A 17,500-nucleotide genomic window follows, 5' to 3' on the forward strand; every position below is an offset into this window, starting at 1 on the left:
GGTGTAGTGATTCTACTACACTACACTACACTACACTACAGCATACCACACCACACCATGCTAGAGCTGTTTGCCCTCTTCAGAAGCCAGAAAGGTCACACATGCTGACATATACTGATGCAGAAATCAGTAAAAAAGAGAAATGTGTTAGCTATTACATCAAATACAGGACGTCTGCAGCGCAGAGATAAACGATTTATGTACCACTCGGACTCTTATTTATGTCCAGACGATAGCGGAAATATAAAGTTTAAAATATCCCCTGTCCAAGCATTGTGTTATCATCACACACGTCTGCATTTGGTGTGCGCACAACATTTCTTTAATGCTACTTCTTCAAATAAAAAAAATACCATCAGCATCACATGGTCAACACTGGTCTGCAGTATGTCCACATCGATCTGTGAGGCATGTCTTAATTGCTACCTTGTTAATGGCCATCTCTGCAGCGCTAGTTAGTTAATATCGCACTGTGTGCTGTTCTCTCTCCTCTGGTTCCGGCCCGGTGCTGGTGTAATCTACTGGGCTTTGGGCCGGGTATAGCCGGCATCGTTTGGCCTCTTAGGGGATTCTGATGAGTCTGCACACTGCTAAGCTTAATTAGTCCATTAATTATCCCACAGTGAAAAGTGGGGATATTTCACCCAAAGTCATTAGGTAATCTGTGAGCTACAATGTGCATACACGAAGGTCAATAGCGTAAGTCATTAAAATGAAACACTCGTCAACATGGAATGGGCCTCGGCAAGCAGGTCTCTGATGACGCAGACACTAAAGACAACAGGTCAATTAGGAGAGTGCCAGAACACACACACACACACACACACACACACACACACACACACACACACACACACACACACACACACACACACACACACACGCACACACACACACACACACACACACACACACACACACACACACACACACACACACACACACTCTGCTGCAGAGTTTTAGAACACACTCTCATTTAGAACCCAACCTTTGGGTTAGTGGTATAACACACACAAACCTACGGTACACACACACACACACACACACACACGCCCAGCTCTGTGTGATCTTTGACATATGAGGTCCACTTTTTCCCAATATGGTGATCCACCTGCAATGTGGTGTCTCTGTGGGGAATTGACTGGCTTCTCCAATCAGAAACTGAATAAGTTGGGATTGTATTGATCCTTCTACTCTGCGCTAGCTTTGCATTTCATTGATCTGTTTTCACATTGATAATTAGTCGTGTGCATCACTCGGATCCCTGGCTTATGTTTTGGCTATGGTATGTCACGTATTCAGAAATACATTTAAACAAGATTAATAAAATTTATTTTTCTGTTTCCTTTTATGAAACACAATATAATGTGTAGAGATGAAGGAAATGGGAGTGCATTGCTACCAACATCAACATAACGTATCTTCAACATCAACATAACGTATCTTGGGTGGGAGTGCAGTGGTACCAACATCAACACAACGTATCTTGGGTGGGAGTGCAGTGATACCAACATCAACACAACGTATCTTGGGTGGGAGTGCAGTGGTACCAACATCAACACAACGTATCTTGGGTGGGAGTGCAGTGGTACCAACATCAACACAACGTATCTTGGGTGGGAGTGCAGTGGTACCAACATCAACACAACGTATCTTGGGTGGGAGTGCAGTGGTACCAACATCAACATAACGTATCTTGGGGGAAAACTGTGATTAATCAATTACAAGGGGATGGAGGTAATTTGCATTCTGGATGTGCTGCGGAATTGAACTAATGACTAGTTAGCATGTGTGGATTGATCAAATATGGGTTGTTATGGCAACACAAGGAGCAGTCTTTTAGTCCCCGTCCCCCCCATCGCCCCCCCTCATCATCTGAGAAAAGAGACCCAGGCAGCATGTCTACTGCTGAAAAGATGTTATTCCAAACACCAATCCTTCAGCATGAGACCTCTGACCACACTCAAGCAGCCCAGCAGCCTTCGCATATCTGTGTGTGTGTGTCTCCGCACACAAGACAACCCCCCCCCCCCCCCCCCACAGCTCCCATTACAGCCGCGGCGTATTCAAAAGGGACTGTCCTTCATCCTCAGTTTCTGTGCGTAAGTGCACTTTCCTTTTCTCTTTCATGTTGTCACCCCCTGCTCTCCTCCCTCCCTTCCTTCCTTCTTTCCTTGCAATCCCTTTTGCCAAGTTGCCAACTCGTGACGTGACTGACTGACGGGCGCAAAGTGCCATCTCTCAATCCGAGCACTGCTATTATTTTCTAACTTATCCCTTCTTTTCTCCCCCTGTGTCTTTGAGTGTGTGTGTGTGTGTGTGTGTGTGTGTCTCTGTGTGTGTGTGTGTGTGTGTGTGTGTGTGTGTGTGTGTGTGTGTGTGTGTGTGTGTGAAACAAGTTTCATGTGGCTTATGCTTCCTCCTGCTTCAAAACAGCCCCAAGAGCTCAGGCCATTGTATTAATTTATAACTCCACCCTCCAAACAAACACCAAGTGTCCCCTCTGTGACTCTTTGCTTTTGGTCCCCGTGGAGCTGTATGCGTGTATGGCCGTGTGTGTGTGTGTGTGTGTGTGTGTGTGTTTACTTTGAGCGTCTCTCTGCTTCTCTTCTTCAGACGTGACCCAGAGCCTTAATTAGTATCAGGTGATGTAGGGGTATGCTTTCTTCAGATATACAGCAACAAGGAACAAATAAACAATAGTGCCAAGCATCATTTACATTTCAGAAAATTACAAAATAATAAATACAAATATACAAGATGTGATGCACTTTTACCAAGACAAATACAATTTAGAAAAGGCAGATTCTGCTGGGCAAGTACAAGACACAGGAAGTGCTTTCTTCTGTGGTGGTATTGGTGGGTTTCATCGGGTCCCTTTCTACAGGTGTAAAATCAAGCACATAGTAGATTATGTATGCAGAATGCATGGTGCTTGATTATCTCACCTGTGGAAAGGGACCTGATGAAACCCATGAATAGGGAGGGGTAAAACAACAGATCTGTTGTGGTTTACCTGAGGGAAAGAAACAGCTGTTGTGATATATCGAGGGGTATAAACAGAGCTATAGTGTCATAACGAGGGGCAGGGCTATCATACCCTGGCTAGAGATCCTGCAGAAATCCTGAAAAACTTAGAATAGAATAGAATATATGGTAACACTCCTTAATAAGGGTCCTTAATAAATAGCAAACTAATCATTAACTAACCCTTTGTTAATATTTGTTAACTGTTACTAAAATATCTATTTGCCACAAGTTAATGTTTTTTCATCATTAATTAAATATTAGTTGTTTGCATATAATCTGTATGTTAAAGGTAGGGTATGGAATTAGCTTTGTTGGCCATTTTTGCAAAATCACTTGAAATCCTATTCCTAACCCACTTATAGCCACTAAGTTGGAAGCACTGAAATGGAAATTAAACACGTCAATCATCTGCGGAACGGGCAGGGCTCGAAAAACTCCAGCCAATAGAATTCCTCACCCCATACCATCATTTCACAGCTCGTTCGTCAATCTAACGTCTTACTCCTCTTCCTACTCCCCCTCCCCACCGCGCGCGACCTTTTCGAAAGCTGGTGACCGCGAGTCAGTGCTGAAACGAAACCAACTGCCTGCTGCTGCACGTCCATGTTCCCCTCTTGTTGTATGTGTCACTTCATACTAACTAAGGCAGCGGATACCTACGGAAACTCAATCACCCACGCAATAAATAAGCTATGTAGCAAAAATTACATTTTACCATGACACGAAGAGTGCTGTAAACATGAAATCGAAACTTAACATCTTGGAGCTACGGTGGAATAGGCGAACCAACGGGGCAGCACTAAACTCGGATATTTCAGGAGATAATCGCCCTGGTAAGAACAAACCAGATTCTGTTCAAATATACACACCTATGGCTACTGAACCATATGTACTACAGCCCTTTGGAGGTGAATAAAGAATGTAATTGGGGAAGTTGATGTGAGTGATTGTATGGAGACTAGAGCTCATAGTGCTGTAGACGCCAGGATGGCATTTCATTTAGCCTGGCTCGCTCTCGCGCTGCGCATTTGAATTGTCGCTCGTGCATGGAGGGCGGGACTTGAGGTTGTATATGTTCAAACTCTGCCGTCCGTTTTGCTAATTCCGTACCCAACCTTTAATGTTTTAACAAATAGAAAACAATCTATTAACTAATATTGTATTAATATTTGTTAATAGTTAACTAAATGTATTTTTGGTACAAATTAACAGTTATTTCTTCCATCATTAAATGTTAAATGTTTATTTACAAACTACATGTTAATATTAAAGTTAAGGACATATTATTATTTAACTAATTGTTATTAAACTGTGTTTCTACCTATCCCAATATGAACCACTCCTTATAGGACCCTTGAAGTAATTGGTTAAGCTTAATTAATATATTAGCAATATATAACTATCAGTATGGAGGACCCTTATAATAAAGTTGGTTAAGTGTAATTAATATATTAGTAATATATAACTATTAGTATGGGGGACCCTTATAATAAAGTTGGTTAAGCTTAATTAATACTTTAGTAACATATAACTATCAGTATGGAGGACCCTTATAATAAAGTTGGTTAAGCATAATTAATGTATTAGTAATATATAACTATTAGTATGGGGACCCTTATAATAAAGTTGGTTAAGCTTAATGAATACATTAGTAATATATAACTATCAGTATGGGGACCCTTATAATAAAGTTGGAACAGTAATTATTAATCATTTACAAATATTTATTATAACATTTATCAACGATAGCAAATATTTTACACTGGATCTCTCTCACTGGAAATGAATGATCTCAGCACACATTGTTGGGAAGGAGGATGAAAATGCTTTATTCATAAAGTCAAAGAACTCTCAAATAGCTTTTTGCTTTCTACTGGAACACTGACCACTGATGGTTCACCTGATGGTCTCCTAGAACACTGACCATGTAAACACAGTCAATGATAGTTAAACTGATCAAAAAAGATTAACTAGAATGACAACAGAATGTATAAAATATTAAATAAACAGAGAAAGAGCGAGAGAGTGAGAAAAAGAGAGAAAGACAGAAAGTGTTAGTGAGGAAAGGACTTGGAAATGGAAATGTTGGTTTGGATGGAGTTGATTAGGCTAAGTGGCGTCGGTTAGCACACCCGTGATCGAAGCAGTTTCTTCCTTTAATTTCTTTTATTGCGTTGCCTACAACAATTGCCATACAACAATAAAGTTATGTGTGGTCTGTAAGGAACCAAAGAAGCCATCATTAGTAATACGGTCACTGTACCACATAATCACTGTCTAATAAACAAGGCAGGCCACATGTTAAACTAAGCACCCCATTTGCATCCAATGCTCATTGGCAATTTACTGTCACATAAAGATAGCCTAAATGAACTGAATAGCTGATATCTTTGTTATATTCTATGAACATAACCATATCTCAATCACACACACAACATAAGACAGGATACATGCATTGACATTACTAACCAAAGTGAAAGTATAGGATACGTTTCCCTTAAGGCTAATCTCCGCTTAGCATAACGCTAAGTTAGCATTCCAAACGAGCATGACACACATCCATATTCCACCAAAAACAGGCCCTACACATGACTCAGCCTAAGGTTACTTTCACTTACTTCGTGTTTTGCACGCACACAAGGTGTCACACAACTCAAACTGTAGGCAATAGGCAGCAAACTCGTTCAGTGATAGCTGCTAACATAATGGCATTGACTCCACCAACGCTGTAACTTACGAAAACTAACATGAGGCTAAAGTACACAGGAGGACGTTTCTAGGCAACCACACCCTCTACAAAATAAGAGTCTTTCATACAGAGTGAGAGAGACAGAGCACAAGAAAGAGATCGAGGGAGAGTATGAGAGAGAAAGACAGAATGAGAGACAGGCAATAGAAACGGGCAAAAATAAAATAAAAATAATAATGTCCTCTTTGCATACAGGATTGATTTGCACTGACTTCTTTAGTGTAGGCTAGTTTTCGCATCAATTTGCTAGCCTACATCTTTCAGGACCTTGGTGAACCTTGTGAGTTTCCAGTGTGAGAGACCCATAGCCTACTGATAGTTAGTTACTAATATATCAATTAAGCTTAACCAACTTTATTATAAGGGTCCTATGAGGAGTGGTTCATATTGGGATGAAGGCAGAAACACAGTTTAATAACAATTAGTTAATAATAATATGTCATTAACTTTTATATTAACATATAGCCTAGCCTAGTTTGTAAATAAACATCTAACATTCTAATGTAAGAAATATAACTGTTAATTAGTGCCAAAACAACATTTAGTTAACTATTAACACAATATTAGTTAATAGATTGCTTTCTATTTGTTAAAAACATTAACATACAGTTTATATGCAAACAACTAATATTTAATTAATGATGAAAAAAACATTAGCTTGTGGCAAATATATATTTTAGTAACAATTAACAAATATTAACAAAGGGTTAGTTAATGATTAGTTTGCTATTAACAAAGGGTTAGTTAATGGCTAGTTTGCTATTTATTAAGGACCCTTATTATGGAGTGTTACCGAATATATACTTTTTTGATCCTGTGAGGGAAATTCATTTCTCTGCATTTAGCCCAATTTATATATTAACCGAATTAGTGAACACACACAGCACACAGTGAACACACAGTGAGGTGAATCACACATTAACCCGGAGCAGTGAGCTGCCTGCCCAACCAGCGGCGCTGTGAGGGGTTAGGTGCCTTGCTCAAGGGCACTTCAGCCGTGGACTGGTCGGGGATCGAACCGGTTCCAAGTCCGAAGCCCTAACCAGTAGGCCACGGCTGCCCACAAACTCCACTGTTGGTGCAATTTTCACAACCTGCAACGCTACAAGGAGGTGTTTTTGTAGATGTTTCAGTCAATTCACACACACAATTCAATGGGATGAAATAAGCTTTCTGACCCCGAAAAGCGTATTTTCCTGTGACGGTGACCGTGAAGGGATCTATAGGAAGCGGTAGAGACAATGTTACAGTGGTTTAGTAAGGGGGTAGAGACAGCATTGTAGTGGTATAGGGTGGTATAGAGACTGAGGTGCAGTTTCAGTTCCTGCTATTTAATTCAGCTGTCACATTGCATAGATTTCTGCACATAAATTTACGAGATATCCATGGCTTTCTCGGGGGAGAGGTGGGATGGGTTGAGTTATCAAAATGTCATGAAGCCTGGATCAGGTAAGTGAAGGATGTAATTTATAGTTTTTCTGTGTTGATTTGTATGAACGAGATTAGGCATCTAGAAATATATTAGCTAGTGAATTTATCCTCTGTTCATCTACCCATGAACTCAGATACCCCTGTGCGTGTGTGTACCTCTTTCTGTGTGTGTGTGTGTGTGTGTGTGTGTGTGTGTGTGTGTGTGTGTGTGTGTGTGTGTGTGTGTAAAGGCTGTGTATACTGCTCAGGGCCCTGATGTGTGTGTATTTGCTCATCTGCATAGTCAGACAATGTGTGCAAGTCCTGTGTATGATGATTGGTTGAAGTAGCATGGGGCATTATCGCCCGCAGATATGTTGTTGCTTTGTGTACACACACACACACACACACACACACACACACACACTGGAAAAGTAAGTGTGAGGCGTCCGTTCTCCTTTCTAAGCGCGTGTGAAATCCTCCCCAGGCCCATCCATCACGTCCCTCCGCTGAGAGTTTGATCCGCCTGCCGCCGGAAAGCCAAACATCTTAGATTAATAGCAGAGAAAACACTGAGTTTGTTCCTGCCTCGTCTTCGTCTATCAGCCATTTAAGCATTTCCCACATGAATTCACGATTACACAGCCGTCCGCTGAAGGAATGTATTGGTGGCTGGCTGTGTGTCGTGTCTGCATCTGTGGAAGTTGGGAAAGGTTTTCCCCCCCTAAAGGGCCATTCACACTAGAGGTCTGCACTCCCACGGGTGCGGCGCAGGACATGTTCTGAAAGCTCTATGTGGGAGCAGGTGGGATGGGAGAGGTAGAATAGAATAGAATATATACTTTTTTGATCCCGTGAGGGAAATTAGTTTCTCTGTATTTAACCCAATTTAACGAACACACACAGTGAGGTGAATCACACACTAACCCAGAGCAGTGAGCTGCCTGCCCAACCAGCGGCGCTCGGGGAGCAGTGAGGGGTTAGGTGCCTTGCTCAAGGGCACTTCAGCCGTGGTGGACTGGTCGGGGATCGAACCGACAACCCTCAGGTTACAAGCCCGAAGCCCTAACCAGTAGGCCACGGCTGCCCGTGTGGCGCCTATGAAAGCTCTATGTGGTACCAGGTGGGATGGGAGAGGTATGTTTGTGGGTGCGGGGGAAACTGATGATTCATTGCAGTCCCGCAACTTAAATGAGATGGGTACGTTTGCGGATGCAGGATAAACAGATCACGCACTCCCGCAAGTTAAATGTGTCAAAATGACATACAGGAATGACTAAGTAGTGTATAGAATATAGAGCTGAGCTGGATATTGTTAATAAATGATAATTAATGTATTCAATTTAAGCAGCCTAACTATATTGTCGTTTAGGCCTACCTGTGATAGATATTGTAATTTAGGAAGAGGACACCACTAGGCTACCTCAGATGTTAGTGCCTAGTGTGTTACAGTAGCCTAGTCAGAATCAAGAAACGTATATATATAATCAGACATCTGGCGGTCATGCCAGCAGCACTCTTGAGGCGTCAGGTGGTGAGGTTTACCAATGTTCCACACGCACAGCCAAGCTAGCTGGCATCCATTACAACTGCTTACCTCTATGTCATCAGTGGAAGCTGTCAGATGTGAATTACAGTATTTTACTGCTTTTTGCTATTCATGTTCCCTCGACGTTGAGCCCATGCAATTATGGTGCCTTTAGAGACTTGCTCCACCAGGTGATATGTATAAGAACACAGGCAAAGTCAGGCAAAGCTCAGGTGTGTTGCATCGTTTTAGAACCTGCGCGTGCACACACACACATACACATACACAAATACAAACAACTAGTAGTCCCAGAGGAGGGACACAGAATATGACACACCCACTGAGCATAGGGTGATGAAAAACCTGGGGCGCAAACACACACACACACACACACACACACACACACACACACACACACACTCACCCATGCACACCCACTGAGCATCAAAAAGATAAGCAGCCTGGGGTACACAGTCACACACACATGTCCCTGCTGAGCTCCTACAAGATTGCCAAGCTGGGGCACAGACACACACACACACACACACTCTCTCTCTCTCTCTCTCTCTTTCTCACACACACACACACTCTCTCTAGCTCTCTCTCTCTCTCTTTCTCTCTCTCTCTCTCACACACACACACACACACACATACTCACAAGCATGCACAAACCAATGTGTGCACCACAGAGAACCCTACAAGATGAGCATCATGGGTGCATTCACCTCACAGTTCAACCCTGTCTTTCATACACACACCTAGACACACACACACACACACACACACACACACACACACACACAGCCTGGGGTACAGCTATACTCAAACACGTACATGTGAACACATTCATGTACACTCGCAATACCGTACAACATGGGGTGCCTTCCTCTTACAACCCCCCTAAAATACATAACTACACACACACACACACACACACACACACACACACACACACACACACACACACACACACACACACTACCCAGACATACACATCCACACACAGCTCAAGCCCCTTCATCCCCTCAATACACACACACACACACACACAAAGCTTGAGGTACAGTACAGACACACCCCGACAGACTTGCATCCGTACACGCACACACACCCCCATGTGTGCAACCCGCCCACAGAACCTTACAAGACGAGCAACATGGGGTGCACACCCCTCCAGCTCCTTCCTGTTTACTTGCTGTTTACCCCCCTCAGTCATGCGCACACACACACACACACACACACACACACACACACACACACACACACACACCTACACACCACACACACACACACACACACACACACACACACACACACACACACACACACACACACCACACACACACACACACACACACACACACACACACACACACACACACACACACACACACAGTGGGAGAGTTTGTTTCTTTAATGGCAGCTCAGCAGGCAGATGCCTGGGCGTGTGTTCCACCTGAATTGTGTGACGCCCAGAAATGCCCCCATTACCCTCCACATGCCTCAGTATTGCCCCCTCAGGATCACCACACACACACACACACACACACACACACACACACACATACACACACACGCACACACACACACACACACACACACACCCTCCACACGCCTCAGTATTGCCCCCTCAGGATCACTACGCCCACACACACACACACACACACACACACACACACACACACCCTCCACACGCCTCAGTATTGCCCCCTCAGGATCACTACGCCCACACACACACACACACACACACATACCCTCCACACGCCTCAGTATTGCCCCCTCAGGATCACTACGCGGCGCCCTGCCACGACACACACACACCACACACCGGTGGTGTAGTTTCCCAGAGAGTTGTTCTCCCACACGTAGCAAATATCCTCTTCCTCCTACTTAATAGCATTATTAATACAGCTATACCTTACTGCTGTAACAACAACAACAACAACATCAATAACTGCTACTATCATAACAATAATAACAAGAACAACATCAACACCTCAGCTTTCAGTAATACTACAGTATGGTTTTCACACAGCTTTCAATAATACTGCAGTACTGTTACTCTAACAGTATTCTCAGTATTGATACTCTACTTTTGCTTTTGTAATTCCCAGCTGATGCAGAGGATTCATTTCACATGACCAGGAGATGGAAACCGGGAAGTCCTTAAACGACATAAACCTCTACCTTATGCAAGTCTGTATATATATGAGGATGTGATGGAGACCTCAGAGGACTTGCTTCCTCCTAACTGTTATCGGTAGATTGCATTACCCCCATGTATTTCTGGTTAATAAACTGCTGTATATTTTCTGAATTCTTCACGGGCACTTTGAGTACTCCCTGCTTCTCCTCCCCAGATGTAGGGAGATTTTCTAAATGTGTTTTCTTGAAGGTTCCCAGCAGTGTTTTGGTGCAAAGCCCAAAGCTGCTCTTTTGATAAGAAGACTGAGATAGTGTCCGGAAGGCTTTGATTATGCCACTACGGATTGGAATCCTTGACACAAATGTCGGGCAGCCTTTGAAGTCCAGGCCCTCTCGTCAGGCTATCATTTTCTGTGGGGAGCAGGTGTGTGTCAACGATATAGCCCCTGGCTTGCAGGCGGAGATAAAATGCTTTTGGATGAACTATTACTGTTGGGCTGGATTGGGCTGTCATGTCTGACCGTCTAGTGTTTCTCTCTGTGTGTGTGTGTGTGTGTGTGTGTGTGTGTGTTTCTGAATCTACAACACTGGTGCTATGTGTGTATTTCTGACAGTTTTTCTTTTTTTTGCCGTCTGTGTATGTCTGTGTGTGTGTGCACATTTCCCAGATTATTTTTCGTGTTTGTTTGTGTTTGTCTATTTCCCCTTAGATGTTATGTGTGTATCAATTTCTTTCATATGCTGTGTGTGTGTGTGTGTGTGTGTGTGTGTGTGTGTGTGTGTGTGTGTGTGTGTGTGTGTGTGTGTGTGTGTGTGTGTGTGTGTGTGTGTGTGTGTGTGTGTGTGTGTGTGTGTGTGTGTTATGCCTCAGTGACAGCCTAGCCTTTGGTCTACTCTCTCCGTGACAGAATCCAACCGGTCAGCCAGGGTGTTGCTGTCCCAATGGCCATTTCATTTCCTTGAGTGAATGAGGCTCGTTTTTTATCGGCCACTGCCCCACCTGCGCACTGCCAACCCCACAGCCTCCCAAATTGCTTCAGAGTTGGATGGGTGACACGTACAAACATCTTTGTCCTTTCACACACGCAGTAGTTATACACACACGGTCTGTGATTTTGAAGCAAGTAAATGTATTGGGGAGTGTGTGTCAAGATGTGGGTGTGTGCTGTCAGGAAAAAAAAACACAGTTTTGTAAATGTTTCTAATGCGCGGAACTGTAATTATGTTTTAATGTGTGTATGCATATTACATTTACATACATTTACATTAATTAGTTTAACAGACACTTTTATCCAAAGTGACTTCCGAAAATGAGGAATACCATTCAAGCCATGATGCAGACGAGACCTTAGGTAGCAATTAATACATCAATCAATATTATTACCAGAGCATTTGGAGAGCAAAAGTAAGCAGGTGTGAGTCATTAATATTAGTCATAGCGTACTGCAGTTGAAGGTCATTACTACTAGTCAAAGTGTAGTTGAAGGTCATTACTACAAGTCAAAGTGTTGTATAGTTGAAGGTCAATACTGCTATACTGTAGTTAAAGTGTAGTTGGAGGTCATTACTACTAAAGTGTTGTTGAAGGTCATTACTATAGTCAAAGTGTTGTATAGTTGAAGGTCATTACTACAAAGTGTAGTTGGAGGTCATTACTACTAGTCAAAGTGTTGTATAGTTGAAGGTCATTACTGCTATACTGTAGTCAAAGTGTAGTTGGAGGTCATTACTACTAGTCAAAGTGTAGTTGGAGGTCATTAGTCATTACTACAAGTCAAATTGTAGCTGAAGGTCATTGCTAAGTCAGAATTGGAGGAGAGTGGAAAAGGAAGAAGGAGCTAGAAGAGGGAAGAAAGGGAAGTGCATGGTGAGTTTAATCATGTTATAGCGTGTGTGTGTGTGGGGGGGGGGTATGATGATGTTCTAATGAGTGTATGACTGTAATCATACTTTAACGTTTGTATGAGTATAATCATGTTATAATGTGTGTATGACGACTGTGGCAGTGTGATAATTGAAACAATGTCGTAATGTGATAACGTGTGTGCCAGTTGGGGGATGACCTAATGTCCTCAATTCTCATAAACACCGGCAGAGCAAAGGTTCATTACACTCTAATGCCACTTAGACACATACCGTATTCACCAGCACTGTGCACACCCAAGTGTAATATCACTTAAATGCCAGATGATTCCAAATGTTATCACCTCACAATGATTGCATTATGTCTAAGTTGACAAGTAGGAGATATGCCATTTGGAGATGGCAGCATTAAGCTAATACTCGTGGATGTGCCAAGATACTGGCTGACAAGATGGCTTCCAGTTTGCAAACGGCTTCACAGAAGAGGGATATTGCAGAATGATAACGATCCAAACCCCCTTGCCAAACTCAGATACGTTTTTTTTTTTTTTTTTTTTAAAGAAGAAAGAAAAAGGGGAAGACAGCCTGACCTGGCCAAGTGTGTCGCCTGACTGGACTCCAGCACTACACCTTTGAGATATCTCATCTGAAAGGGAATCATAGAGACCAGCCCCTCCAGGCAAAGAGCAGCTGGAGGGAAAAGAAAATGTCTCTGAAGAATGGAAGAGTATTTCTCCAGGAAGTTGTGGTAATTTGGAGGAACACTGATACCCTCGCTGGCCTGGAGGCTTGAGTCTGTCATCAGAAATGAAATGGGACATTCGACATGACAGAGCTTCTACAGTGGAGAAGGTATCATAAAATAAATAGAAAGTACAATTTTAGCTTCCGAACGCGACTACCAGTCTGTTCAACTGAGACGTAATGCAATTACTGTTCGGTGATTCAAATGTTAGTCGTTTGACATTAAAGTGAGTGTGCACAGGAGTGTGCTTATTTCTCTAGCGTTCTCTCAGCTAGAGGAATGAGATGATTCATTTCTCCTGAAAGAGTGTAGGAGGTTCCTCGTAGAAGCTCGATCATTATCCTCAAATGTAGATGTTCTTATCAGACAGAAAGCAAGCAATAGGGAGAGAGAGAGAGAGAGAGGGAGGAGGAGGAGAGAATGGAGTGATAGACTATCTCTGTGACCTTACATTGCCTCTACTTTGAAGTGAGCGGCTGGAGTAGAACAGACACGGGAGAAGAAAAAGGACTAGGCGTGCCGGCGGAATGGCACGCGAGGATACGATTCGCTATCGCGTCTTCTCTCAGGGCCGTCGTCTGTTCAAGCATCTGAGATCACGCCGGGTAAATTATACATCAAACCGCACATCTTTGGGAGACAGCAACGCGCTGAATTGCTGGGGAGCTTCGCACCAGGAAGAAAACGACTCCAACCTAATCACTCGAAGGCCCTCGGCTGAGCTGGACTTTTTTTTATCACTGAAGAGAGACTTCGTCTCCTAATAGGGCAGGATGTCTGAGCGATAGCAGGACAGCTGCTAACCATGCACCAGAAATTAGTCATCGCTTCAGCAACCCAACTTGGCTTTCAGCCACAGCCGCAATAGTGTCCGAGGTGCGCTTGGGCTACACTGAGCTGAATCATTATTTACATAGGATTTCTGTCAGTCAATTGCACTCTCTCTCTCTCTCTCTCTCTCTCTCTCTCTCTCTCTCTTTCTCGCTCGCTGTCTGAGTTGACTGTGCCTCATGGTTAAACACCGGGGGGGTGTTTCTCTCTCTCTGAGCTGACCGTGCCTGATGGTTGTTTGCTGGGGGTGTCTTTCTGTTTTTCTTTTCTGAGAGTGCTGATAGACAGATGGATGTCCCTGCTCATCTGTTCATGCTGGGCATGTTGGTGTGTGTGTGTGCGTGTGTGTGTGTGTTGTAAGACAACAATTGAACAATGAAGAGATCTAGACTGTTCTGTGGACAGCTGTTGAGCTTTTTTTCTTCACTCTTATCCTCCGACAAACAGAGATACAAACCTCACTCAGTACACTGCTAGTATACACTGAGCACTTACATCTGACTGTACTGCCAGGTTTTTGATGGTTAGTTTTGTCCCAATCCCTGCACTATACTTAAACTACGTATTTGAAGTGTGCAAGTAGGCAGTTTTAGACACAGCCACTGGCATCCTTCACACCAAAACCAACACAAAATTAACATAAAACAAATGAAATATAATAAGGAAGAGAAATTAAAATGGGAAAAGCGGTCCCATGCCCCCTGCCTGTGTGCAAAGGGATGCATCCAAAACTCAAAAGAAAAAGAAAGAATTGATTAGACACGCACAAATACACAGGCAAAAAAACCTGCACACGCATACACCAACCTTCCGGGAAAGAAGTACTGTATTTCAGTCAATGTCACAAGGGGTAATGACAATTAAGACTGAAGGGTTACCCCAATAAGCCTTTTATAGATTCTGCTGCTGTCTGCCAAGTGCATAGAGTTTTCCTTTCAGTGGGACCATGAATACGGGCAGTAGACAATTCCATATATACCACATCTAAGAGGGTGAAAACCCGCTGTCTAATATTAAGCATCTGTGATCATGTCCATCTCGTAGCAACCAGCTTTTTGGCAGCTGTAAGGCCAGCTAGGGGGATACGCTTATTTAGGGCGTGTTCACACGAGGATGATTTTTCACCGGTTGCGGGTGGATGTTTTACATTATATTCCTATGATACAGAGAGGTTTTCTTAAAAAAGGTACTGGGCGCTTTTTAAACCACCGCCACCGGCGTTTTTTTCCACCTACCCCGGGTGGTTTTCAAGTTGAGAAATTTCTACTCTCCAAGAAAAAACACCCCGCGTCAAGTGTTTTTTTGACAGCTGACCAATGAACGAGAGTTTGCGTCATAGTGAAACTTTATTGAAAGTTCTTTTTTCAAAAAAAAAAAAATGGCGACCAAAACAAAGTAAAAAGATGCCAGCCGAACAGCTAGTTGTTCTTGTGAGTGAACATGTAGAGCTATACGACATGACCAACAAGTTATACCACAACATTTACCATAAGGAGACCATCTGGAGGTCGATTGGTGGGATTTTGGGCCATAATTGTAAAAATTAATTCTCCGTTTTCATCCGCTCACCTGGCAAGCTAATAAGCTAACCAGTAGCAATCACGTAACGGTACTTGTGCTCTAGAACGGCAGTTGTCATGGGAATTGAAATTAACGTTCGGTGCTGTTTTGGGGGAATAAAAAAAGCCCTGTCGGCTTTCTATCTTTTAAAAAAACACCCAGGTCAAGTGTTTTCTGTAAATAAAAACCTCCTCGTGTGAACACCTCCTTAGTCTACAAGTGTTTTGGCCAAATAAATCATTCAATATCAGAACAGGCACAGTCACTGCCACTGGCTCGCCCACTATCTGACAGTGTTGAAGCCACATCATTCCAGAACTGTGCCACTGGTGGGAAATCCCACATCATTCCAGAACTGTGCCACTGGTGGGCAATCAATCCCACATCATTCCAGAACTGTGCCACTGGTGGGAAATCCCACATCATTCCAGAACTGTGCCACTGGTGGGCAATCAATCCCACATCATTCCAGAACTGTGCCACTGGTGGGAAATCCCACACCATTCCAGAACTGTGCCACTGGTGGGTAATCCCACATCATTATGTAGAAAAGTTCCAGGAGACTTAACAATGCAAAAGGAGCACAAGGGAAGTTACATACATGTAAGTTCCACGTATGAAATTAAAATGCATCTGTTGGTTTGTTAGGGTTACGTGATGCCTCCTTTATACTCCAAACACCCACACTCCTAAAACAGGGTTGATACCCTTGGTCTTATTTAGCTCTGAAATCAGTTGGCTGAGGGGATGAATGGGTGAGGGTGGCTGCCAAGGCTCCTCATATGCTTTCAGGCCTGATCGTATCTGTGAGTACAAAAGGAAAGAAGAAAGCGGTAGATTGAATGAGATTTTAATATCCTGGATTAAGGAGCCTAGAGCGGCGTCAATGTATATATAAGTCTATTAGGGAACGGATACCTGATACCTCTATTGCTCCAGTGGGATGGAGAGATACGTCTCCCTCCAATTAGAAAACCGTTGAAATAATAATAATAATAATAACTTGAATTTATATAGCACCTTTCATAGTACCCAAGGTCGCCTAACAAAAGGGAGGGGGGGGGGGGGTGTTAGGGGTCAAAGGACTTTGTGAAAAGAAATGTTTTGAGGTGGTTTTGAACATGGGCAGGGACGGGGCAGGGACGGGGCAGAGCGGACATGGAGTGGTAGGGTATTCCAGAGTGTGGGAGCATTGACAGACAAAAGCCCTGTCCCCAAAAGTCCGCAACCTGGTGCGGGGAATGGCCAGCAGGTCCTTGTCAGAGGACCGCAGGGAGCGTGACTGAGTGTAGGGGTGGAGGAGATCTGTGAGGTATTGTGGTGAGAGTCCATGGAGAGATTTGTAGGTGAGCAGGAGGATCTTGTAGGCGATGCGTGACTTGACTGGCAACCAGTGAAGCTGTTGGAGAATGGGAGTGATATGCTGCCAGGGCTTTGTGTGGGTTAGAACCCTGGCAGCTGAGTTTACTGAGAATACTGGAGTCTGCTAAGGGCCTTGAGCCCTTAAGGAAAGGTATGCCATCTATAGGAGATCTAAGTGTCATGTTCGAAGCATATTTGAAACTAAGGGACCAAAACATGTAACATGGTTTGTTTGTTGAGACGTTAGAGAAGAGGACATCTTGTAAACTCCTCAGTT

Source organism: Sardina pilchardus, chromosome 14 (assembly GCF_963854185.1).
Source record: "Sardina pilchardus chromosome 14, fSarPil1.1, whole genome shotgun sequence".
Taxonomy (NCBI): domain Eukaryota; kingdom Metazoa; phylum Chordata; class Actinopteri; order Clupeiformes; family Clupeidae; genus Sardina; species Sardina pilchardus.